Raw genomic sequence first — 25,859 nt, forward strand, 5'->3', positions numbered from 1 at the left:
ATTTTAAAAATATAACATTTACAACACACTTCCGCTTAGTAGGATTTACCCACTCTACGGCAAATAAAGGTATTGCAGACGTTTTTTTTTATTTTGAATTCTAAGAAAGATAAAAAGTTGGTTAAGATCTCATTGTTTTAATTGCATGTTAATATAACATTTATTCATAAAAAGTTTCAAAAATCCATGTTTTAAGCCAAGAAAATAAATTATTTGTTGATTGGGTGTTATACAACCAATATTAATTACCTATTTAAATAAATAAAGTTGTTAAATATGTCGCATAATAGTTTTTTCAGTATATTTTCCCTCAATTTACAATTGTCAAAAGTTTCTGTGATTTTTATAATTATTCAGTAAGTGTACTTACAATTCAAGTGGAAATTTTTCAGTTTTTTTGGTTATTTATATGAATGGATTTCTATATACCAAGTAAAGTTTTGAGGTTGAGACAATAATTTATTGGAGACGCATAAAAAATCAATGTGGGGTTAAAGCAAAGACGATTAGTGTGGGAGGAACTGTTAAACAAGGTGATACTGAGTGCATGCAAACATATCTTCAGCTGGGTAAAAAAATCAGGAATTTTATTACAAACTACTTTTTTACAACTTACACATCTAACTTACACTTCATACAATCACATTTTCACACCTTTTGAAATTTTTATACAGCTACATTGTTTACACTTTTTACAATTAAATAAGCGTATGCTCCTTTTCAATTTCTTTCCTTTTGGATATTTGTACTTTTAGACTTTACATTACTTGGAACTTTTGTTTATACCTCCAGTGTTTAAAAGGATTTCTATATGCAAAAAAATGTAAGATTATGAAAAAAATTTTAATGAAACAGAACATAATTACGAATTCAAAAACAATTTAATTACAAATACTAAGGAATAAACCGCATTTTAAAAGCCTAAATTGAGAAAAATCAAAACCTAATGTGACAAAAATTTATATTAGCACCTGTCTGCTTTGAAAGTTAAAAGCTTCCGTCAATGCTCATAAATCATGAAGCTTCTGAGAAAAGAAGCTAAAAAGTCTGACCGGAAAATTCTTCACATATCGCTAAATCTCCATCTTAATTTTGGAATCCTTATTATTAAACTGAAATAAGAACACGTATAAACGGACCTGTCATTTAAAATTTTCTAACGCTGACCTTGAATTTGTATTCAGTGACTGACAGTAACAAGATTCAGCTGAACTCAGTAGAATAATTGATTAAATTCAAATAATTTTTTAAAGATTTTTGATCCATAATTTTAAATTGTGACTATAAATTAGTATTTAGCGAATTGTAAAACATTAAAATTACAAGTTTGAAAAGAATTTAGTCACAGGATGTTAAAGTTTTTAAAGTTTAACCACTTGCGCGGCAGGGCTTCAGAATTGGCGTCGGGCGTGAAAGTAATCAATTCAATTCAGATCATTCAAATGCGTTAAAAACAAAATTTATAAGTATTAATACAACATTTATATTCGAAACTTATTATTAGTTTCTTCATGAGCAGTAAAAGTTTACCTAATATTTATAGCCTCTCATCATCAAAATTGTAAATTTATTTCTAAACTTATGCTATTATTTATATAAGTAAAATTTTCTATTGGAAAGCCGATAGAAGAAACTCTTAGCAAATAATATGTGGTCTTCAACCTATGATCTAATTTGTTAAAGGGAACTTTTAATGGAAAGCTTTTATGAACCTTGAAAGAAAAGGTTTTAGCAAGCGTTTGAGTTTATCTATAGAGTCATGCACCAATTCAGCCTCAGGGAAATTGGAAAAGTTGTTGCTCTTCTGATACTCGACCGATGAGATTCGAAAGAGAAAAAGAATGAGAAATAAAGTTTGTATCTGTAACTATTTCTGCAGTGAAAATCGAAAAAAACATTGGCTTAAAAGATTCCAGAAACTGCTATAGATCGAAACCAGAGAAACATTGTATTGGAAATGAGAAAATTGGTTTTAAGGATTAAAATTGTTAAAATTGAGAGTTTTTAAAATGACATGTCTGTAGGGGCTTGAATTAAGTCACAGATCTTTTAAATCTCAATTACAGAAAATGATTTTAAATAAAGGCACAAAACTGTTGATTTCAGATTGCAGACGACAGGAAGTAATAAAGTCATTTACTTGTTCGACATGTATGAAAATGGTATTCATTTTTATCCTTGAGAAAAACCGAACGGGATTATGCGTCATTTTTACATGTCAAGAAAAATGCCTGCCGGTCGTCAGCTATCTAAAAGCACCGTATTTATGCCTGTAGGATAAAATATATTTTAACAACTTACAAAAATCCACAATAATAATAATAATAATCTTACAATAAATTTTATCATTAACATTTATGCTAAAAATAATTATAATTAAATTAACTATCAAAATGAAAACAAAATAAAAAAATTAAGAAATACAAAAACTCATTTCTACATCGTTTTAAGGGTTGAAAGATATCTGTTTTTCGAAAAAAAACTCAGAAAAATGATCCTGTCTCATCCCTTTAACTTCCATATTTTTAGACCTAGTGAGCTGTGATTTGGTAGACATACATATTTTTATTAGTAGATAAATGTAAATAATGAGTTAATTACTGGTGTATGGAACTGCACCTTGACTGCAGTTAGTACATACGAGGTCAAATAGATATGACCTTCTTCAGAAGCAAAATAAATTGATAGAGGTGCAAATTCATGAGAGTAAAAAACTCTAATGTTCATGTGAATATACAATATTCAAATGCTTTTGTACGTATTGTAAATAACTCAAAGCATCGTGCGTTATCTCCAGTTATATTTAAACTCTTTAAAATATACTCGTTCCATGAATTGTGTGACACTTGTAATTAAAAATAGTTTATTTCCCAGGTATAAAAACATATTTGTACTCAACAGTTATAAAAACTAATGCTTGTTTATTTATAATTTAAAAAGACTGATACTTGGGTGAATTTCGCGTAATTAAAATTAATCCAGGCGCAAAAAACTTTACCGACCGCTTATGTAATGTCAGCAGACGGAAATGTATTTTGTGCAACACCCACATAGAAAGTATGACTTTACATACCTGTAAAGTAGGCGCAAAACAGTACTTTTCTGCACATGTGGAGCAAAGTACTGTTGATGTCGAAATTAAAGAAGACGATGATAGATTAAAGTTGATGTTAATTTCCAATCCAGGTGATTCAGGAGAATCAGCTAATGTTTCTGAATTCTGAAGAAATGTTCAAGTGATGAGAGGTTAGATTCGGAAGAATTTACTAATACACAGCTTCCTTTTATCAGGTTATAAAAGATGACACAGAGAAGCACACAAAACTTGAACCAAATTACAATTTTTAGTGGTTACACTGAGAGAAAAACAGGGGCTTTGTAGCACGCAGTGGTCTATGTCTTTAGCGCATAGGCGCTCACTTTCGGCGTAAGCACGAACTCGTACGATTTCAGCAAGAGCGCCCATGCGCTACAGCCATAGACCACATCCTGAAATAAAAATCTTGCTCTGATAGCGTAAAAGAGAAATTTTGTAAATATTCTTTTATTGATTTACTTGAACTCTTCTTTTCAGTAGATTTCAAAACTTATATTAATAGAAGCTACACACAGTAATGGATACAGCCTTTAGAACGCAGACTTTGATGGTTTCCTAGGACGAATTATTTTATCTAGCTTTAACTAGAGAAAATCACTAAGAGATTATTGGTCTAAAGATGAAATTCTTTAGACCAATAATTTAGAAATTTTTAGAAAAAATATAAAAAAATTGGATTTTTCAGTACTGCTTTGTCGGTAGATGAGATGATGGTAAAATTTCATGGTAATGCAGTAATTAAACAGTACATTAAGAATTAATCTATTCGATTTGGAATTTAAATGTAGTCTATTTGCAGTGTTGAAGGATTTGTATTTGACTGTGACATCAACTGCGGTAAAGGATCAAGTTCTTATTATTCTGATTTGGTTCTAAGTCTTACTAAATGCGCTTTAGAAACTCGCGTTGTAATGAAAATGGTGCAGTCTTCTCACTTCTGTTGTACCTAAAAAGTTGGCTCAATATCATTTGTATTTTGCAAACTATTTTACAAGTCCAGATTTACTAATACATTTGAAAAAATTTGGTTTAATGGTGAGAAGGAATACAGGAATGGTGAGACTGAATTACAAGCCAATGCAATTATACCCTGAAAGATCATCTCTCGATTTAGTCACTGTAGAAATGTGTTAAAAAATAATATGGAGCTTGAGAACTTTATTTTCTTAAACGGTCGTTCTTCACGTGATTCTCCTGCAAGCTTTACTTTTACAGGAGTACAGGGCTTTAGTTTAGTGGATTTGGTCTGGTACTCGCCTGCCGCTGTCCCTCTAATCAATGATTTATTAGTTCTACCGATTGTTACCCTTGTTGAGAAGGCTTCTGTTTTCTCTATGTCTATGGCTTGGAGAGGAAAGTTTCAAATTGAAATCAAAATATCAATAATTTAAATGATACTGTTACATCTTCAATTATCAAGGTTGCTAAGAATTTGGGCATGGTAAAGTCAATTTCGAGTTCTATGTCATACAAAGAAAGGCCATGGGTGGATATTGAATGTAGAAAACAAAAAAGTATTTTTAATAGCGTTAAGTTTGTCAAAAGACACCATGTTCTCTCTGAATACAAAAATAATTATTTAAATAAAAAAAGAAAATTAATTAAAATCTTCAACTGTAAAAAATTCAGCAATCAATTGTTAAAAAATTAAAATTAATTGTTAAGTTTTTTCAATTTTGGAAGACTAATAATAACGAAAGCAAAAAACTATCAACAATTCGATATCGATCTGTCTGCTTGGTATAGATTTTTTTAAACTAGTTATCTCCCGATCCTTACAGAAGTATCACCTCAAATGAATTTATACGTATCAATTCGTTTAATAGTCATAAAGTGTGGGGGAAACTTTATACAACGATGTTGTTTAAGAAGGGATCTTGAGCCACCAAGTTCAATCGCAATCTGGCTTTCGAAGACGAAGGAGTTGTATGGACAATGGCTTTACTTTTATGGTTACAATTGAGATCCATTTAAACAATGAGAGATGTATTAAGACTAGTCATGGTTACACAGACTACGTTAGAGTGACTAGAGAAGTTCTGCAAGGAGAAATCTTCAGTCCGCTTTTATTTTTATTATTTAACAGTGATTTTGAAAATTTTTTCATCGAAAGCACTAAACAACTATTGTATCATGAACGAATTAACGGTTAATACTAAAAAAACAAACGTAGCAATTTTTACAACATCGGGGAATTGTTACTAAAAGGTTTAAATCTTTAAAATACGATTGTAAAAGTATTAGGGTATTGAATCAGTATTCTTATCTCGGCGTGATATAAAATAATTCTAGCTCTTTTTCCCCGACCGCATCTAAAGCTTTTTCTTAATATTTTGAGAAGTTAAGACAATTGGAATTGATTAAGAATGATTCGAGGAACAACTGGAGGATTTTGCCTGTCATGTTTCACCATTATTTCGGTGTACAGAATAAATTCGCTTTCTTCCACGCATTAATAGTTTTTTAGTAATTTGAAAACTCGAAATATTCAAGTACACGATTTAACTCGAGTGCTCTAATTAATTCGAGCACTCGAAATATTAAAGTGGTTGAAAATTTCGAGTAATCGATATATCGAGTCTAGCTCGAGCTCGGCCCAACTATTCGATGTTTTTGCACACTATTAATAACAATACGTTAACCGTTTAAACAACCTTGTGCTTTACAAAGAACTTCTTTGAGGAATTTTTAATTAAAGTGTTTTATTGAGGAACTAGATATATGTACGTAATAGTCAACTATGCTTATGAAATATATGTCATGCATAACATCTATTTCTGCAAAAAAATGTAACCGTAATATTAAAAGGGCGTTATAAATTAATATTTATTAAATTCATTGTAGAAACATAAATACTTTTGATAAATTATTATTTAAAAATAGTCAAAGATGTATTTTGTGTCAATTTTATTCGTCTGATCGTAAATAATAATAATAATATAAAAATGAGCTTTCGCTCCGCGACGCAGAGCCTCCTCAGATAATAAATCTGCGAAAAAAGGAAAAAGATTGTAAAATCCTCCCTTCACAAAAATATGCGAATCTTATAAGAGTTAACCTCAAAAACTTACCAAAACACGAGTAAAAAACAGATATTGTACATAATCATAAAAAAACTCTCCTCCAACGAAAAACATGAGTGACCGCCAACGACAAAAACTATTACAAATTAAACAAACGAAACATAACAATAAATAGAGGAAGAAAAACTCCCTCATTTTTTTAAGTCACATGTTGGCAGATGATTTTCTTTACAAACTTTTTTTAAAAACGCGAATATAGTGCATGTGTTTGGTTGGTAAAACAGATTTCATTCATGCAACCTTTACGCACGGAATATAGGGTGCGTTACACTCTCACGAGAAGATTCAAAAAAAGATTTTTTAAAAAAATTACATTTGGTTGGAAAATTTTATAATTTGTTTGTATTTAAAATTACATTTCTATAAATGTCATTGAGTGACTTGGTATCAGTTCTCAAATTTACTGAATTGGTATTTTTTACTATTTGGAACATTTCTTTGAAAGTTCTACGGGTGTAGCTCCTCTCTGTTTTTAAAATTTTAACGTTTTTAAATTGAAAAAGATGGTCATTCTCATGGGAGTGTTTAACAAGCGCTGATTTTTGATGGTCACGTTCACAATCTCTCATATGCTCTCCCGAGTCGAAATTTAGACCCTACTTAGCCTCTGAAAATGTAGGGCTTATTCAGGTTTAGCAGTCGTAAAGTAGGGTCTGATTTCAATACAATTTTTAAAAACTAGACCCTCCTTTGACTCCCAAAATAGGCTGAAATTTGCCAATCTTCCATTTGGAGAAGCAAAGGAGGGTCTACTTCTAAGAAACCTATACCGTACTTTTAAACCTCGTAGACCCTACTTTCATACTCCTAGACCCTACAATTAGAAAAAGAAAAATTTGAAGATTTGCTCAGATTCAATTGAAGCACTAGGGATGAGTAAAAGTGGAATTTTATGTGTTTTATAGCGTCTATATACACGAAGTGTATATAGACGCTATAAAACACATCAGTATTTATGAATTTGGAGTACTTTTTGCATTTGCAGTGTTTCAAGTAATGCATTAAAAAATAATTCTAAATTTTCTTTTAGAATGTAGGGTCTAGGAGTATGAAAGTAGGGTCTACGAGGTATAAAAGTACGGTATAGGTTTCTTAGAAGTAGACCCTCCTTTGCTTCTCCAAATGGAAGATTGGCAAATTTCCGCCTATTTTGGGAGTCAAAGTAGGGTCTAATTGTATTAGAATTAGACCCTACTTTACTACTCCTAACACTCAATAGACCCTGAAAATTCAGGGTGAAAGTAGGGCTTAAATTTCGACTCGGGCTTTCACCCGATCTTTCAAATATCTCTCAGTCTGACCAATGTATACACTACCACACTCGCACGGAATACTATATACAACATGCGATTTCAGGTCGAAAGGTGTTAAATCCTTATTCTTAATAAAACAATTGTAAGGATCTTTTTCGTAGGAGAAAACCACCCCGATGCCAAAAGCATTATAAACATTCTTAAAAAAACAAGATAAGTCTTTACTGTAGGGTAAAACTATCATGTTCCTTGTATCAAAGTCTGTCCTCCTCGACACATTGTTTACATTAGAATTAAGAGACAGAAGTCTCATGTTCACATATTTCTTTATGAATGGTTCTGGAAAATCATTCTCTTTAAGTATATTAAAAATCAATTTTACATTTTCATCCTGAAAACTAATGTCGGATAATTTAATAGCTCTATCAATTAAACCATAAATGACTGAAATTTTATCTTTAACGCAAACTTCTGAATTGAAATTGACATATCGTCCTGAAAAAGTTGACTTTCTATACCAATTAGTTATAAGTCTATTGTTTCTTCTATAAATTTTTACATCCAAGAATGCAATCGAATTATTCGACTCCTCTTCGATGGTAAATTGAATCCTTGGGTGATAAGAGTTAAAAATGTCAAGCATGTCGGTGACACACTCTTCTGGTATACAGGTGATTATGTCATCGACATACCGGAAATAAAAAATATATTCAAAATTTAGTTTTTGTAAAATGTCAGTTTCCAACTTTTCCATGACTAAGTCAGCAATAACACCAGAAAGGGGGGACCCCATTGGTGTACCAAAAATTTGTTTAAAAAATTCTCCCTGAAAAACACAATAGGAATTATCGATGCAAAAACTAACTAAATCTAGAAATTCCTTATCTGGAATATTTGTATTATCTCTAATATTTTTCCATTTTAACTTAATACATTTTAAAACAAGATCCAATTCATAAAGAACCATTCATAAAGAACAAGAACCATTCAAACCATTCAAACAAGAACCATTCATAAAGAAATATGTGAACATGAGACTTCTGTCTCTTAATTCTAATGTAAACAATGTGTCGAGGAGGACAGACTTTGATACAAGGAACATGATAGTTTTACCCTACAGTAAAGACTTATCTTGTTTTTTAAGAATGTTTATAATGCTTTTGGCATCGGGGTGGTTTTCTCCTACGAAAAAGATCCTTACAATTGTTTTATTAAGAATAAGGATTTAACACCTTTCGACCTGAAATCGCATGTTGTATATAGTATTCCGTGCGAGTGTGGTAGTGTATACATTGGTCAGACTGAGAGATATTTGAAAGATCGGGTGAAAGAGCATATGAGAGATTGTGAACGTGACCATCAAAAATCAGCGCTTGTTAAACACTCCCATGAGAATGACCATCTTTTTCAATTTAAAAACGTTAAAATTTTAAAAACAGAGAGGAGCTACACCCGTAGAACTTTCAAAGAAATGTTCCAAATAGTAAAAAATACCAATTCAGTAAATTTGAGAACTGATACCAAGTCACTCAATGACATTTATAGAAATGTAATTTTAAATACAAACAAATTATAAAATTTTCCAACCAAATGTAATTTTTTTAAAAAATCTTTTTTTGAATCTTTTCGTGAGAGTGTAACGCACCCTATATTCCGTGCGTAAAGGTTGCATGAATGAAATCTGTTTTACCAACCAAACACATGCACTATATTCGCGTTTTTAAAAAAAGTTTGTAAAGAAAATCATCTGCCAACATGTGACTTAAAAAAATGAGGGAGTTTTTCTTCCTCTATTTATTGTTATGTTTCGTTTGTTTAATTTGTAATAGTTTTTGTCGTTGGCGGTCACTCATGTTTTTCGTTGGAGGAGAGTTTTTTTATGATTATGTACAATATCTGTTTTTTACTCGTGTTTTGGTAAGTTTTTGAGGTTAACTCTTATAAGATTCGCATATTTTTGTGAAGGGAGGATTTTACAATCTTTTTCCTTTTTTCGCAGATTTATTATCTGAGGAGGCTCTGCGTCGCGGAGCGAAAGCTCATTTTTATATTATTATTATTATTTACGATCAGACGAATAAAATTGACACAAAATACATCTTTGACTATTTTTAAATAATAATTTATCAAAAGTATTTATGTTTCTACAATGAATTTAATAAATATTAATTTATAACGCCCTTTTAATATTACGGTTACATTTTTTTGCAGAAATAGATGTTATGCATGACATATATAAAGATGTTTGTGTATATGATATGGGACACATATAATTCTACCTAATTTGTGAACGAAAATATTTTACAATAGATAACCTTAACTTCCGAATAATTGCATTTAATTGCAGACCAAACATTTCTAATGAACTCGTTCAATTAAAAGAAAGTTGGATACGTGCGAAAACTATCGAAATGACTGCAAGCGAAATGCGAATATTTGTTCGAATTTTCTCACTTTTAGTTGGCGATCTTATTAAAGATGTTAATGATCTAGTTTGGCAGTTTTATTTAGTTCTTTGCGACATTAAAGACATCTTATTAAGTCGACAAGTACAGAAAGAGGTGTTAATTGTACTTCGCCAAAAAATAACACAGCATCATAATCTTTATGTGAAATTGTTCTCCGATACCCTAAAACCGAAACATCAGTTACTGTTACAGTATCCGCACATAATAGAATAACTGGTGTTCCAGCCAATTATACATGTGATAGATTTAAAGAAAAACATTAACCTTCAGTTCAGAATTCCAAATCAACTTCTTGACGTAAAAATATTGCTTACACAATAGCTGTGAAAGAGCAATTAAGAATAGCAAATAGATGTCCCAAAGAGGGCTTCTTTCTATATATGAAGTAGATCCAGAAGAATATCGTTTTCTCAATCACCTTACTCTTTTGCCTGATTCTTTGGACTCTTTTATACAATATTAATATATTAATTTCAAAGCCACTTTATATAAAGAATATATATTTATGATTTGACTATAATGGGATGAAAGTACTACCCCAGCAGAGTAAAACCCCTAAAGGGTTTTGAAAAATTAATAGCCGTTTGATTTTCTATTTTAGTTAAGATGCTTGCATATTTTAAATATCTTTTGTAATAATTATTTACAAATAAATGTAGTATGTTTAAAATAATTTTAATCTACAACAAAATATAGTATATAGTACATTAAAATAAAAAACATTAACTAAAGGTAATTTTTTAACCAAAGTTTGTTAATGAAATTTGTTTATTGGAATAAAAACTACAATTTTACTCAAAAAGGTAAGAAGTTATTGTCAAAATACCAAAAGCTGATTAAAGCGATTATTCAATAAATTACTGAATTATCAAAACTTAAAATTACAATAAAAATCAAACGGCCGCTAATTTTTAAAAATCCTTTGGGGATTTTACTCTACTGGGGTAGTATTTTCATCCCATCATAGTCAAATTATAACCCATTTTTTGGTTTCCACTGTGTTATCAAATAAATATTTATTTGTATCAATAAATAATTTATATTGAAGTCAATTTAATTGTATTTATTTTCAAACACTGAAATTATTATTCCTAATACTTTTGCTGACTTTTAGTTAAGTGGTTGTACTTTAGGTGGGGTTTTTTATACCCATAGATAAGAATTGTTTTTAATTTGAAGTCCAAAAATGTCTTTAAATTTTCAATTGGAGAGCCCGTTAATATTTTAAGTGCAAAAAGAGTCCATTTTTTATTAAAAGACATAGCCATTCTCTTTTTATTTCTTCGAGTGGGGGTGCTTTATGAAATTTGTTTATGAATAATCTTTGTAAGACGTATGTCATTTTCACAATTTCGGCGTCTTCTCCTGCGGTCATATATTTTGGTATTGTGTAACATAACGGCGAATGGTCAACGAAAAGAGAAGACTTTTATTTTTATTATTATATTAATATTTTATTTTAATTAAATAAAGAAAAATAAGAGAACTACTTTGTCAATTTCAATAACAGGTATGAATGTGTAAACTTTATAACTAAAACGGTCCAGTTTTATGCGTAAACAATTTCCTTGATTACATTTCTGTAGTAAATTTCTTGCGTTAATATCCATTGTTTTAATAAATTATAAATTCCGATTTTACATAAGTAAATAATTTACTTGATGACATGAATTTGTTACCTTATTAACTAAGTCAAAAATTGCTTTTTGATAGAAACAATAGCTTTGCCTGTATTGCTTTTGTAGTTAGACAAATATTGACTAAGTACAAAGCACATTCGGAACATTGAAAGCTCATATATAAAAATATTCAGTTGATTGGTTGTACGGGATTTTTTTTAATACAAGATATTTTTCTAATAATAAATATTCTTCTAACAATTTATGGTATAGAAGAAAGTATTTCAATTTATCAAAACAATGTGAAAAATATAAAAATAACAATGGTAAGTAAAATAATATTTTCGTTATCAATATATAGATTAAATATAGATTAAAATGAAGTAATCTAATGAAGTAATTTAATTTTTTTAATATGTATGAACAACTGTTATTCAATTTTAATAAAATAAAATTATTATAAAGAAAATGTAAATTTTTCACTCTTAGGAAATTTTTTCATATGTACATATAACTATAATTTATTAATAATAACATTATTCATAATTTATTATAATTATTTTCTAGATTCGCGAAGAGAAAATGATAATAAAAATTATTATAATCAGAAATATGGAAACAATTACTATAATACGGCAAATCGAATACAAAATATTCTAAATTAATTCTGGTAAGTGAAAACATTTAATTCATATTAATATAAATATATATTAATATGTTAAATTGTAATATTTGTTTAATTTCGTAACTGATTAAAATGTATAGAAAAAGAAAGTAACCATTTTTTTAAATTATATATGTATATTAATCTCAAAAACTTTATTTAGTGTTTCTTTACCTAATAAAAAACAAGAGTAATCTACTTTTACAGTAAATGTGTTTTTAGGTGCTGCAGAAAAAGTGTGGAGACAAATGTCAAGGAAAAGAACAGATGCTATTCCTTGGTTGTTTTTATTGTCTCTCAAGCTTCACAGAATAGCTAGAAGGAGACTATATACTAGGGTGGTTCTTATTTTGGAAAATTTGGAACTTCTTAGGTCGCCGGCCGGAAATTGAATTAAAATGTGAAAAAAATGAGATTCCCAAAAGAACAGCCCATTTGATAAATTTTAACCCGTGCCGCAAAAGGGTTAAAGTTTAAATGGGGTTTAACATGGGTTTGGTGCACTTCTGCAAACTTTGTATTATAACTTTTACATTTTTTAAAAATTTGACTTGGGTCTATGTATTCCCATACTTTTTCGTACGCTGAACACAAATATGATGTCAAAAATAACTTTTGACAGCTACCAGTTGTCAAAAAGCTGTCAAATTTTGAAGATGAGAATTTTCTCGACTTTTACATTAATTTCTACGAATAAAAAGGTTTCTTGTGAATATTTCAGTTTATATTAGGAAATTTATACCCTTTGACAGTTGCCAGCTGTCAAATGAGTTGTCAACTTTTATAAAAATCAGTTTTCAAAGAGTTTTAAATCAATTATCACAAAAAACTTCGAAAATTGCTAAATGAATATTTTTTTCTAAAAATAATTTTTTAAAGACAAATAAACTTTAAAATATATGTAGTATAAAAATATTAATTATTGCGTTATAAATTCATATTTGATTTACATAATTTAATTAATTAATTAAAAATTTATATTTTTTATTATTTTGTCTAATACATGTATGTTTTTAAGTTTAATTTTTTTAAAAATTATTTTGAGGAGGAAATAATTTTTTATAAATTTTAAAATTTATAAGAAGTAATTGGGAACGTCTTAAAAATCCTATTTAATAGAAGTTGACCAATAAATTGACAGCTGTCAACTGCCAAAATATATTAAATACCTATATATGAACTAAATTTACCTACAGAACCGTTTTTTTGATAATTCATTTAAAACTCTTTGAAAACTGATTTTTATAAAAGTTGACGACTCATTTGACAGATGGCAACTGTCAAAGGGTATAAATTTGCTAAATATAAACTGAAATATTCACAAGAAACCTTTTTATTCGTAGAAATTAATGTAAAAGTCGAGAAAATTCTCATCTTCAAAATTTGACAGCTTTTTTGACAACTGGTAGCTGTCAAAAGTTATTTTTGACATCATATTCGTGTTCAGCGTACGAAAAACTATGGGAATACTTAGACCCAAGTCAAATTTTTAAAAAATGTAAAAGTTATAATACAAAGTTTGCACAAGTGCACCAAACCCATGTTAAACCCCATTTAAACTTTAACCCTTTTGCGGCACGGGTTAAAATTTATCAAATGGGCTGTTCTTTTGGGTATCTCATTTTTTTCACATTTTAATTCAAATTCCGGCCGGCGACCTAAGAAATTCCAACTTTTCCAAAATAAGAACCACCCTACTATATACAAATACTAAGTAACATGTGGAAAGAAGTGTGTTATTTTTTTATAAAAGGTCTTGAAAGATATAGAGCGCCTGTGAAAATGACAAGTAAGAGTTTTTCGTCTGTGTCCATATAAAAAGGTACATTAATGTAAGCTTTAAAAGTTATGTAGTAAAAGTAATCTAACTACATACAATTTATCTTCATTTAACTAAAAAGTGGATAAATATTAGAGCAAAACAGTAACACAATTTAGATGTTTATGTTTGAAGACATCTTAATTTTAATAATATTTATAAAATTATAAAAAAAATTTCTACAATAAAAGGATAAATTTATTGGTCTATTTTCTTATTAATAATATCAATTTTTCGGAAATCATTAGTTGTATTTATGTTTATTATAAAAGTTAAGAATTATAAAGTTAAAGTTCAAACACCTTTTTAACACTTTAATAAGATATAATTGAAAGTTCATAAAGCGACTTAAGACACTTTAACGGAGAAATCGAAAAGTACATTTACTCAGTTTCCTGCACCTGGCAACAGATCCTCTTAACAAGCTTGAATGTATGTCCCACTAAGAAAGTAATGGTCCACATTATCGACCAACAGCGTATACAGGTGATTAAAATTAAAATGTCATTTTTGCTCCTATAAATGTTGATTTTTCGATGTTGGAATTTAAACTTATCGATACTCTTTTTTTCGTTAAGTATAATATATCATGTATAAAAAACACACAGCATTGACATTTTAAAAAGATTTTAAACTGCGGAAAAAGTCATTTTTGACTAAAAAACAAATGTCGATAGAATTGACTATATTTTCAGATCATTTGTTAACGCAATTCTATTCAATTACTTTCATTATTATAATATCTAGTAGTTATAGATAATACAGTCAAACCTGAATAAGTAGTCCCTGGATAAGTGGGAATCCTCTTTAAGTGGAACTTTTTTGCGGTCCCTGCACAAGTAATGCAAAATATCGAAAGGAAACCTCTACAAGTGGGAAAACGTTACCTCTATAAGTGGAACTGATTTTTTGAAATAAGGCCTCTATAAGTGGAACATTTTCTTAAATTTACCTCTATGAGTGAAACGATCCCTCTATAAGTGGAACTTTTTATTCATGTACCTTTATAAGTGGTATCTAAAACTTTTGATTAAACTACAATTCATCTGTTATTTTACTCGACACGTGTACTTGTTGTTTACTATCTGTGTATTTGCAAAAAAGTTTTCTAGTGACTTAGGTCTTTATTTTATTTCAATTGTTTTATTACAAGGACTGTAAATGTAAATTATAAGTAAATTATTTTCTTTAGGCATTGTAAATTTCTCAGCTAGTAATGGATGGATTGAAGGATTTAAAAATCAAAACGATATTATTTTTAAACGTATTTGTGGCGAAAGTTATTCAGTAGATTCAAAGTTGTGCAGCTAGTGGTTAGAAGACTTATCCGAATTACTTCAAAAATATTTAAGAAATTATATACCTCTTTAAATGGAACTAGGCTTAAAACAACGTGGATAAGTTGAACGAAAATTTCGGTCCCTTCAGGTTTCACTTATGCAGGTTTTATTTATTAAACAAACGAATGTGATTTGAATTAACTTTATTTAAAGTTGATCCCAAGTAGAAACAAATGCCTTGATCTATAGCTAAAAACTCTATTCCATTCGTGGAAACCATCCATGGCCTATATATTGGATCTACACTTTTGCCCAAGATTAATACAATTAAAAAGTAAACGTAATTTCTAACGTTTAGCATAATTCCTTACTTCTTTTGGGATAAGTTATCTTTTACAAATACAGAATAGAGATGTCGTCATCATGACCTTTTGAAATTGTGCTCTAAAATCGTCATCTTCGAGAAAGTAAAAGATTCCGTTATCCTGACCACTTCTTATGGTATTCAAAATTAGAAAACAATGTCATCTTCAGAAAAGTTTAGAAAAATAAGAATTTTTTACTTTTTGACTAAAAATTCTAGTTTGAAATGAGAGAGAAGGAACAATAAAGAGGTATCGTCTTTCCTATTAGTTTACAGAATGAGTAAAAAAGGGAAGAATAGCTAAAGAAGTAACGCCTATGTCTTTGATTTCAAAGAAGCATCATGTTATCTCAATTCTCAGAGGCGAATAGATTGAATAGTGAGTGAGGTATAAGTGGGGACTTTTACTTTCAAGCGAAATAACAAAGGGCGTCGTGTTGTCTTATTGGTTTTTTATTTTTCTAATCTCAGTAACAGATAAAAGGAGTGAAAAAGAGAAAAGTAGTGGAAGTTTGAGTGAGGCCTTTTATTTTTAAGCGAATCTTTATCAAACAATTCTTTTATTTCGATTTTGTGATTAAACTGTATTATCAATAAACTCTTTAACGCGTGTAAGAACATTTATTTTAAACAACTTTTAAGACCATACATTGTTTGTTACGATTTCGTGAAGGTAAAAAACTTTAAAAGTACATTTCCTTATGGAGTTTTTAATACTCTTTTAGAATCTAGCACTCGATTTCAAAATACCTTTAAATCAAAACAGTTGTGATAATTTTTTGTTAAGAAGCAGGACATTTTTATTTTTTTGAGATGAATAAGTAAGAATATGTGACGCTACACGAGAAAAGGTTCTTCTTCTTGACTGTAATTTTGACGACGAGGTGTATAATTTATAAAACTGACACACATGGTGTAGACATTTGTATATTCTTATTCTTTTATTAGCATTTGAGAATTTTATATTTTATAATTGGAATTACCAAATACTTTTATTAATAAATTCTCTCTCTAAACATTTGTTAAGCAAATGATAAGTAACTATGATCATTTCCCGTTTATATATGCACTATAAAAATAAAGTACTAAATTAACAGTCTTTTACAGTGTTTTATCTGATGAGTAAAATAAGCGAAATATACTGGTAATTTTCTTTCTAATACCAACAATCTGTAACAAACTTGAGAATTCTAGTCACGTTTTGTTTTAAGAGCCAAAAGTGGTGTCAAGAATGTTCTGTCGTGATAGATTTGGTTGGAAAATGTAAAGCACCTCATATTTTACAGTCTACATTAGAATTCAAACGTGACAAATGGTTAGATTCGATTAACAGATTTGTTAATTAATCCTACTTTATGTGTAATGACCCGTGTAGAAATTTCCACATTTCGTGCAAGTTACCTATCTGACCCTGATCGGGGATTCCTAATCTGGCCCCCATTCATAACCCTATCGATTGCAATTGCCAAGTAGCTTAATGTTAAAGCGTTCGTTTTAGAGTTATGCGTATATTAAGTTGTATGGTTAGCTATAGGTTCAATCCCGTATGATTGGAAAATTTTCCGTTGCGTTTAGTTGTTAATTGTAAGCATAAAAATGTAAGAAGAATAAAACTTGTGAATTAATAAATATGAATATATTAAGTGTGCATTTAATAGGGGAGATTGGGGTATTTTGGGACACTTTTTTTAGCTCAATAACTTAAATAACAATTTTTTCTAGGTTTTTAAATTTTTCGTGTCAGTAGGAGGTATAACCTAACATATATCATAGACACTTTCTTATAATTATCACTTACCTAAAAGAAATTATAATTTTACTAAAAAAATGCATTTTTATGATTTTTAAATATGTTGGAGAATTGTGGACCACTGCCTGAATTAAGTTCAAAATCAGAAATAACGATGAAATATATTTAGTAAATGGTTATAAATATTAAAAAAATTGTTTTTGTTAAATTACTATAGGTATGAGGGTTGCCCAACGATTTCCCGAAATTATTTTTCCCGACACATACTTTTCACGAAAACAATTTCCTGACACATTTTTTCCTGAATCTAATTTCACAACAAGTTTTTTCCCGACAAAAAACAATTCGTTTCGGTTGTTATGGAAAAAGTCAAAATTGTCCATGTTTTTGAAAATCTGAATATGTCATAATTCTTGTGTAAAAGTAAATACTTTTTCAAATTATGTAAATTATTTTCTACATTCTTGTGTGTCAAATATGGAATATTCGGCGAAAATTGTTGATAAAAAATTAATAGTTAATGGGTACGTTTATTTAAAATCAAGAAACCGAATTAGTAAAACATACTGAGACTGCAATCGCTTGCGAGGAAATGACACACAATAATTAAAAAAATATTTTCCTTAAGTAAGTCTTGAAAATTAAACAAATGTTTAGTTCATTGTAGAGTAGACTAGGGCGAAATCAACATTTAGTATTTGTTTTCGTATTTTACAACTAATAAGTCTGATCTTCCACGTCAATTATACTTATGAAAGTGTGTACATATTCCCTGAGTTTCGAATTGCTTGGTAATATAGCTGCCGAATTACAATATGTGAAACATGAAATCGAAATCACCATTTGCAAGTGTCGTGTAAAATCTCATTGTAAATTATTCTAGTAAACGATTATATTGTAAACTAAATTATATTATAATAATGTGTACACTGAATAAGTGGCTTAAAATGACATTCTTACATGTCATGCAATAAAAATCATGATTAAAGACAAATTTAGTTGATCAAATTTAGGAATATTAGACATGATTCACTGTCTATGCACATATTACTGTTTCAATCAAAACATCAATTAGCGCCTTATCCTTCAGAAACGAATCACCCTCTTGTTAATTATACTGGCTGCACTAAACGTCATTGATTTGACAGGTTAAATTGGTTGTCTCTTGACCACAAGCCATTGATCACACTGTTTCTAGATAAATGATACGTCAGTCATTTTCCAACAATTCATATGCATATGCAGATTCTTTACCCAGGTAAAGAATTAAAATTTATTTTAGGGGTTCTATTTTCATTACTTGTATTAAAAAACTAACAAACTTTGGTACACTTTTATTCAAATAGAATTTTAAGAATATTTTTATTGAACTGTTAAAAGTTAAACAATGTTTATTATCGGGAATTCTTTGGATTTTTAATTTCAAGAATTGATACTAATTATAATTTTTAAATTCTAAAATTGAGTATAGATACCTCGAAATACCATAATCAATAAATCTCCATTATTTTTATAAAAAAAATATAAAGTTGTTTTATTGAAATTAGTAAAATGTTTAATTGCAGCTTGAAAAGTGCAGTCCGGGCACCACATATTTTAGTTTTTTTGTGAAGTGTGCTAGTGGGATTATGTGACGACTTTGTTGTAGGGCTAAGTGGCGAGTTATCAATATTAATAACTTCATTGTTTTGTCATATTTACAGCTCTATGGTGCGCAAATATATTCAAAAACCTATAAAACCAAGAACAAGCTGTTGAGAAAGTAGTAGCAGCTGTTCAGGATGGTTTGTCGTTTTCATACGGCAGAAATGACACTCGCCACCTAGTCCCATTTTTTTAGCACCTCGATATTGATAAATTTTTCAAAAAGGAATATACACTCGAATCTCCATATAATGTTCTCGTTATATGGAGATCGTTCGGGAATCAAAGATCTTATGAAATGTTTACTATGATAAAATATTACTTTAGCTTTAGAAAACTTTAATAGTTTAAAACATGAATTTTATATACTTCTGATTTTCTAAGTTTTGAAGCTTACAGAAAAAATTAGATTCTCTAGGAAATTGATATCAGACACTGAGATGGAGTTCAATTTGTTAAAAATACAAGTTTAATCAAGCTTTCAATATTGGGTATTAGGATTAATCGGATATTCAGCAGCAGAAGTTACATTAGCTTTAATATTGCATTTATGGAAAGCATGAACTTAATCGACGCTTGGGATCATATAGCAGCTTAGCATAGTGCGGTCAGCAATGTTGCGCTATACATTTTGCTATTATAATGAAATTCACGAAGTTTCAAATAAACTTTCGAAACTAAAGGAGGTTTGTAAGAAACAAAGTTATAAGTAAGTTAAGATTATATAATGTTATGATTTATGTGAAAATACCTTTCAAGAGAAGCTTTCTATAGATATTCAAAATCTTTTGTTTAATTGATTTTTGTTAAAATATTTATGTATTTTAAGAATTCTGATGACTAATTTAAATGAAATTTTAAAAAATAAACAATTTTAAAAGTCTCACAAGCAACATTCAAGTATGCTTACAGAAACTGTCTAACAATAAAATAAAAATGGCCAAGGAGTATCGATTAATTGTTAAATTCAACAGGGAAGAGATATTTATGTTTATGTGATTTATATATGGTGACAAAGTTTAATTGATTAAAAAATTAAAATTTTTAGCAATACATAGCAATAATTAACTCTACATTTAATAAATAATGTTTTATCCTCGGTGAGTATATAGATTTTTTCAGTGACGTTTCTCAAAGAGTCGCTATCTCTGCGGTTTTTCTCAGTGGAAGAAATTTCTTTTGAAATTCGTGGTTTTGCTTATGTTGACTGTTCGGAGTTCAAGTGGTTTTGTTTGTTCCACTGAAAAACTAACTGGCAATTATAATATATGCATTAAATTCTTATGGCAGGGTTCTTGAAATATTTCTGTATGTAGATTAGAAGGCATTTAAATATTTTTGTATAAATTATTTTCGCGAACTTTTACATATATCTAGTAGCACGTTACATTACTGTAACTTTTCAGTGATATTAAAAGTAATATTAAAACGTCCGCCAAAGGTAATATTACAAGTAATATTGCAATGACATTACATGTCAATATTGCTCTAAGAAAAATGATTAGTTATGATCTAGCTTTGGAAAACTAACACACTTCAACAATACAATTTACATTTTCAATACAACAATTTTTAGTCTTTTACGTGCTACTTGGGCCCAGTAAATTTTTCCTTTATAAAAACCTTCATTGCCACAATGAATTATTTTGCGCCCTCAAATAATAAATATTTTGTGCAGTACATAATATTTTGTAAATTATTTCCTAATATTTTTTATTTCTGCTAAATTTTCGCTAAATGTGAGAGAAATTTCTCAAGCTTTCAAGAGAAATATTTTCTAAAATTTTTACCTCGAGTAAAAATGAATCGAGAGTTACAGAATCTCCTTGAACCAAATGGAACAAAAACATCCATATGATATAACTGTCGAGTTTATTGGTTTCCCAAATCGTGAAGCGTATGAGCGTTGAAAGTCTCTATTAAGTTGGTCAAACTAACATGCAGTTGATACACGGCTCGACTGAATACCATATAAATTCTTCTCCTTACAACCCTTTTTAGAAACCTCGTAGCTCATCCTACAACTTTATAACTCGATTATACCCCAAACTTCACCAACGAGAAAAGTTTCGCTCATCAACCATTCATCCTATATTTTAAAAAAATAAACTCCAAAATAGATACATAAATATTTTTCTACCAATCTTAAATTAAATTTTAACGGATTTTAGTTAAAAGAATATTATTATAATGAAAGTTAATAAGTTCATTAACAGTTTAATTAATGATTAACAAATTAACGCATTTCTGCCCACCTTTGGGAATAGTAATTCCCGAAGCCATTTTAAGCATTACCATAAGAAACAGTAATGTTTGACTACTGTAACCATTAATAGAAAATGTATGTCCGTGTGGAGGAAATCTTATTAATAATTTTGTTATAAATAATGATAATTAATATTAATAATATTAATATTAATATTATTAATATTATTATTATTATTATATTATTATTAATATTCTTTCTTAATATTATTAATCATATTATTGATAATTATAATTTTTATTCATTTTATTAATGTGATTTTTGTGGCGTGTGAAATTAGCTAATGTTAATTGACATAGAATGTGGAGCCACCTACGAGGGTAAAATATGTTGCATGTTGCTTCAACACCAAATTCTGGTTAAAATAACACTTTTTATTTTCTGTGTAACAAAATAGTAATTTAATGAAAAAAATTGAGATTCCAATGTTTCATTTTTTTATAAAACTGACTTTTACCAACGATCAACTCAGCAAAAATCGAGTTCTTTGATTGACCTCCTCAATTATTGTGAAAAACTGCAATGATTCGAAGACTTTTGCTTCCTAGTGGAGAAAGCTTTGTAATCCTTCAAATTACAGGGATAAAAGTTGTCAGAACTTTCATGAACTAGTCATTTATTTCTAGATACGGTATAAATTCATTTAAAAAATAAGTCTCCTTTTTAAAATCATTGACAAGTAATTCATTAAAATTTGTACGGTTGTTCACTACAGTTTAGAAAGCAGTGTATTTTATTTTCCTTGGCTATCAAAACATTTTTAAGTTGATATAAAACCAGAAAATTTTAACTTTGAACACAATTATTAATAATTTTATACACTGATTCGACACAGGGAGCAAAGACATTTTATTGTTGTGCTTAACATTGAAAGATGAAATTAAATAATATTAAATGATTAACTTTTTAAAACTTATAAAGTATGATATTGCAGGGAAATGTCAATAACAGTTAATTTTTTAATTTTTATTAAACATAAATGAAATGTATTTTTGTTAAGGTCAATTTTTAAATAGAAATTTATTGTATATTATTTGATAAATTCCAGATTCACGTTTTATCAGAATCATATGAGATTTAACAGAAGCCAAGACAGAAATGCGCAACGGATCATTGTACATTCCAACTCTCGAAAAACTAGAATACAGTTTTCAAAACTTTCATAAACTCGTACATGTTGTTGTTAATGAATTACTTGTCAATGATTTTAAAAACGAGACTTATTTTTTAAATGAATTTATACCGTATTTAGAAATAAATGACTAGTTTATGAAAGTTCTGACAACTTTTATCCCTGTAATTTGAAGGATTACAAAGCTTTCTCCACTAGGAAGCAAAAGTCTTGAAATCATTGCAGTTTTTCACAATAGTTGAGGATAAAAAGAGAAAATATACTTTTTCAAATTAAAAGTAAATATAAAAAATACTAAATAAATGCAATTAAAATTTTTAAATTATTGTTTTTTAATTAACGACAAAAATCTAAATGCAGTCTTGAAAATTGACTGAAAACAAAAAAATAGTTTCTATTTTTACTCTAAACAATGTTGATGTAAAAAACTCAATTTAAGCAAGCAAAAATAATTCGAAAGAAATTTTAAGATATACTCAAAGACACGTACATATTGTGATTTCCGAAAAATCAGAATAGTCAACAAAACTTTCATGAACTTCTGCTAAAGTTTTCTGTACTCCTACAGTCTTCCGTAAATTATGTGCTTTTCTAAAGTTCAGTAGACTATATTCTAAAGTTTAAATTACTTATAATAAATATTAATTACCTTTTAAAAACCTATTTACAAACAGTTCAAAATTAAATCAGAAGCAAAAATTCACGCACACACTCAACTAGAAACAATCGATTTTGATTTGTCAAATTGTATAATAACTTTTAATACTGCTCATGAATATTTTTGCATAAAATACTAAGGTAAGTGACTTTTCTTTGAAAATTATAGTTTTGACAGCAAAATTCTAACCTATAAATTTAATATTAACAAATATTTAAAGAGAAATAATCATTTAAGAAGTAATACGAGAAAAAATATGAAAGTATCATACGTTAAAACTTATTCTGAAAATGATGTTCAAAGTACTCTTCAAGCCATCATGAGTTGGAATTTCTTACAGGATACAAGTAAAAATTTTCCGAGTTCTTTTGACATCAATTTTTAGAAGAAAAATTAAACTTGAAGAAAGTTAGTCAAAACATAGACCAGTTTTATCATAATTAGAACAAAAGGTATTAACTAAGTGAAGAGGTGCGGTATTGCAGTAGCTCCGACGATTTGTTAGATAGTGTACAGCTTTATTTAGTAACCTTGAAAGAGAGGAATTCATTCACAAACAACCAACCCGGACTTCATTGGTACGAGAGCTTCTTAAAACGTCATCCTGATTTATCGCTAAGGATACCTCAGCACCTCACTCTTCCCCAAGTTTCTGTAAGTGAAGAAGATTTGAGAAATTAGTTTGCCAAAGTACAAAACTATTTAATAAATAAGAATTTATTAGATATCGATCCGTCAAGAGTATATATAAAAATATATAATTGTGATGAAACAAACTTTGTCCAAAGCCTGAGAAAGTACTAATTAATAGAGAAGATCGTTCTGTCTACAAGTTAAGACAACCACACGAAAAAGATGTTATTTCTGACCGCGTCGGAGAAAAAAGGGATTACGACAAAAAATTTTTCCCAATTTAATCGCATTACACTTTTAAGACCTTGAAATGCAAGAAATCGTCAAAATCCAAAAACCCACCTTTTTGTCATAAGCCCACTATACTTTACAAAATTAATATTTTTCATTCAAATTTGGAGCGTTTTCTTGAACAAATACAGGACTTCAAAAATATGTAGACCAGAAAGTATTGTTTGATATTGTTTAAAAAAAATTGTAAATTATGGTTAAAATTTACAAAACATTTTGGATTTGTATAAAACTCGTTACTCGGGGGGATATAAAATTGTATCTTGTTATATATAAATATTTAATATAATATAAATTTAATGAATAAAAAATATGAAATGAAATTAATGAATTATTCTTTATTAAGAATAAAGGAATATATTTAGTTTGTAATAAAAAGTATTATAGTACCTAATAATTACTATTAACGGAATTATTTGCTCAATGCAAAAACTGCACTGCGCTTTGAATTTTCTGAATTAAAAGTATATCCAAGAACTTTTATGTATTTATTAGAAAGACACCGTTGAATTCCGGGTTGGTAATTACCCACACCCAAAAAATTCCGAGTGGGTGCAACAACCCACCCTACCCACGTTATATCTGCTGAGCCGGGAGGATTATGAACTTTTAATTTTGATTCGGAATTTAATAATCTTTAATCTGTATGTCAAATGATTTTGTCCCTTTAATGTCAACTTTTTCATTATTTTCTTTATTATTATTATTATTGTCAGAAGGTTAGTCTGGTGGCCTTGTCTTATGTAAATAATGTTAATTTGCAATTTATTTTAATTCAATTTTTGTCGTTAAATTAGCCTGTTGGTCTTGTTCCCTCGAAGCTACTTCATAGAATAAAAGAAATTTAAAAATTAATTGATCGCGAAATTCTTATTGAAAAGTAGCTCAGTCAGATAAATGCCTCGCTCGGCGGACGCTTAGGACCAAGGGTACTTGGTTCGCGCCCATTAGCCTTGGATTTTTCCGGCACGTGAGATAATCTGAGCGGGAGATTTGAACGTTGAGAACATGTTTGTGTAATATTCGAGACTTCGAATTTATACATCCACGACTCGGCTGTCGATAAATCGGCTGTACTCAGTTAAAGGTTTTCCGTAGTTTCCCTTAACTATGGCCAAAGAGGGCCATATGAATACGAGTACTTCTAATAAAAGTCGGCTACGGACCGCAAATAGAGGGTATTTGGGAATCTGGGGAAATTTGGAGAAAATATAAGGGGTTGTCATATATGTAAAAACCCAAATGGGGTATACATGAAGAACAATATAAAAAAAAAGTTTCTCCTTTTGATTGAAACGTGTGAGACGAAGAATTAAATTCTTAATATTGTAAATATTCCGCTTATTCTTTTCAAGTACCGCAAATCTAAAGTAGTATAAAGAGATCATAAGAAATAAAAAGCAAGAATATAACAAAAGACAATCCATGATAAAGTAAACTAATTAATTGAAAATTAATTCAGGCCATCTTGATAAAAGGGATTAGAAATATCTTCTTCATTTTGTCATAATAGTAGTTTAATATATCAAGCAGTGAGTATAACAGTGTATCAAAAAAATTTATTATTTTTCCCTTTTTACTTCACTAACATTGTTAGGAAATAGATTATTTATAATAAAAATATTTAAATTTAGTACATTCATTCTGAGTTTCATTTATTTTGGATTGACAAGGCATACCAGAGAAGTGGGTAGAACCTACAAAATAAAGAGATTATTAATAATAGTACTCAGCTATTATCTTAACTCAAGAGATTGTAAACTTATAAATTAATTCTCCGAACTTACAGTAGGTCAAATTAGACTTACAGGTAAAGGTAACGATATGTCAACATTTTT

The 25,859-nt window shown here is 29.0% G+C and overlaps 1 protein-coding gene across 1 annotated transcript in view; it reads right to left on the minus strand.

Annotated features, from left to right (window-relative positions):
- The window catches only part of LOC122498771, a 146,433-nt gene that overhangs the window by 53,187 nt on the left and 67,387 nt on the right, over positions 1–25,859 (minus strand). The window lies entirely within an intron of this gene.

The sequence above is a fragment of the Leptopilina heterotoma genome, unplaced genomic scaffold (assembly GCF_015476425.1).
Source record: "Leptopilina heterotoma isolate Lh14 unplaced genomic scaffold, ASM1547642v1 Lhet_16, whole genome shotgun sequence".
NCBI classification, from domain to species: Eukaryota; Metazoa; Arthropoda; class Insecta; order Hymenoptera; family Figitidae; genus Leptopilina; species Leptopilina heterotoma.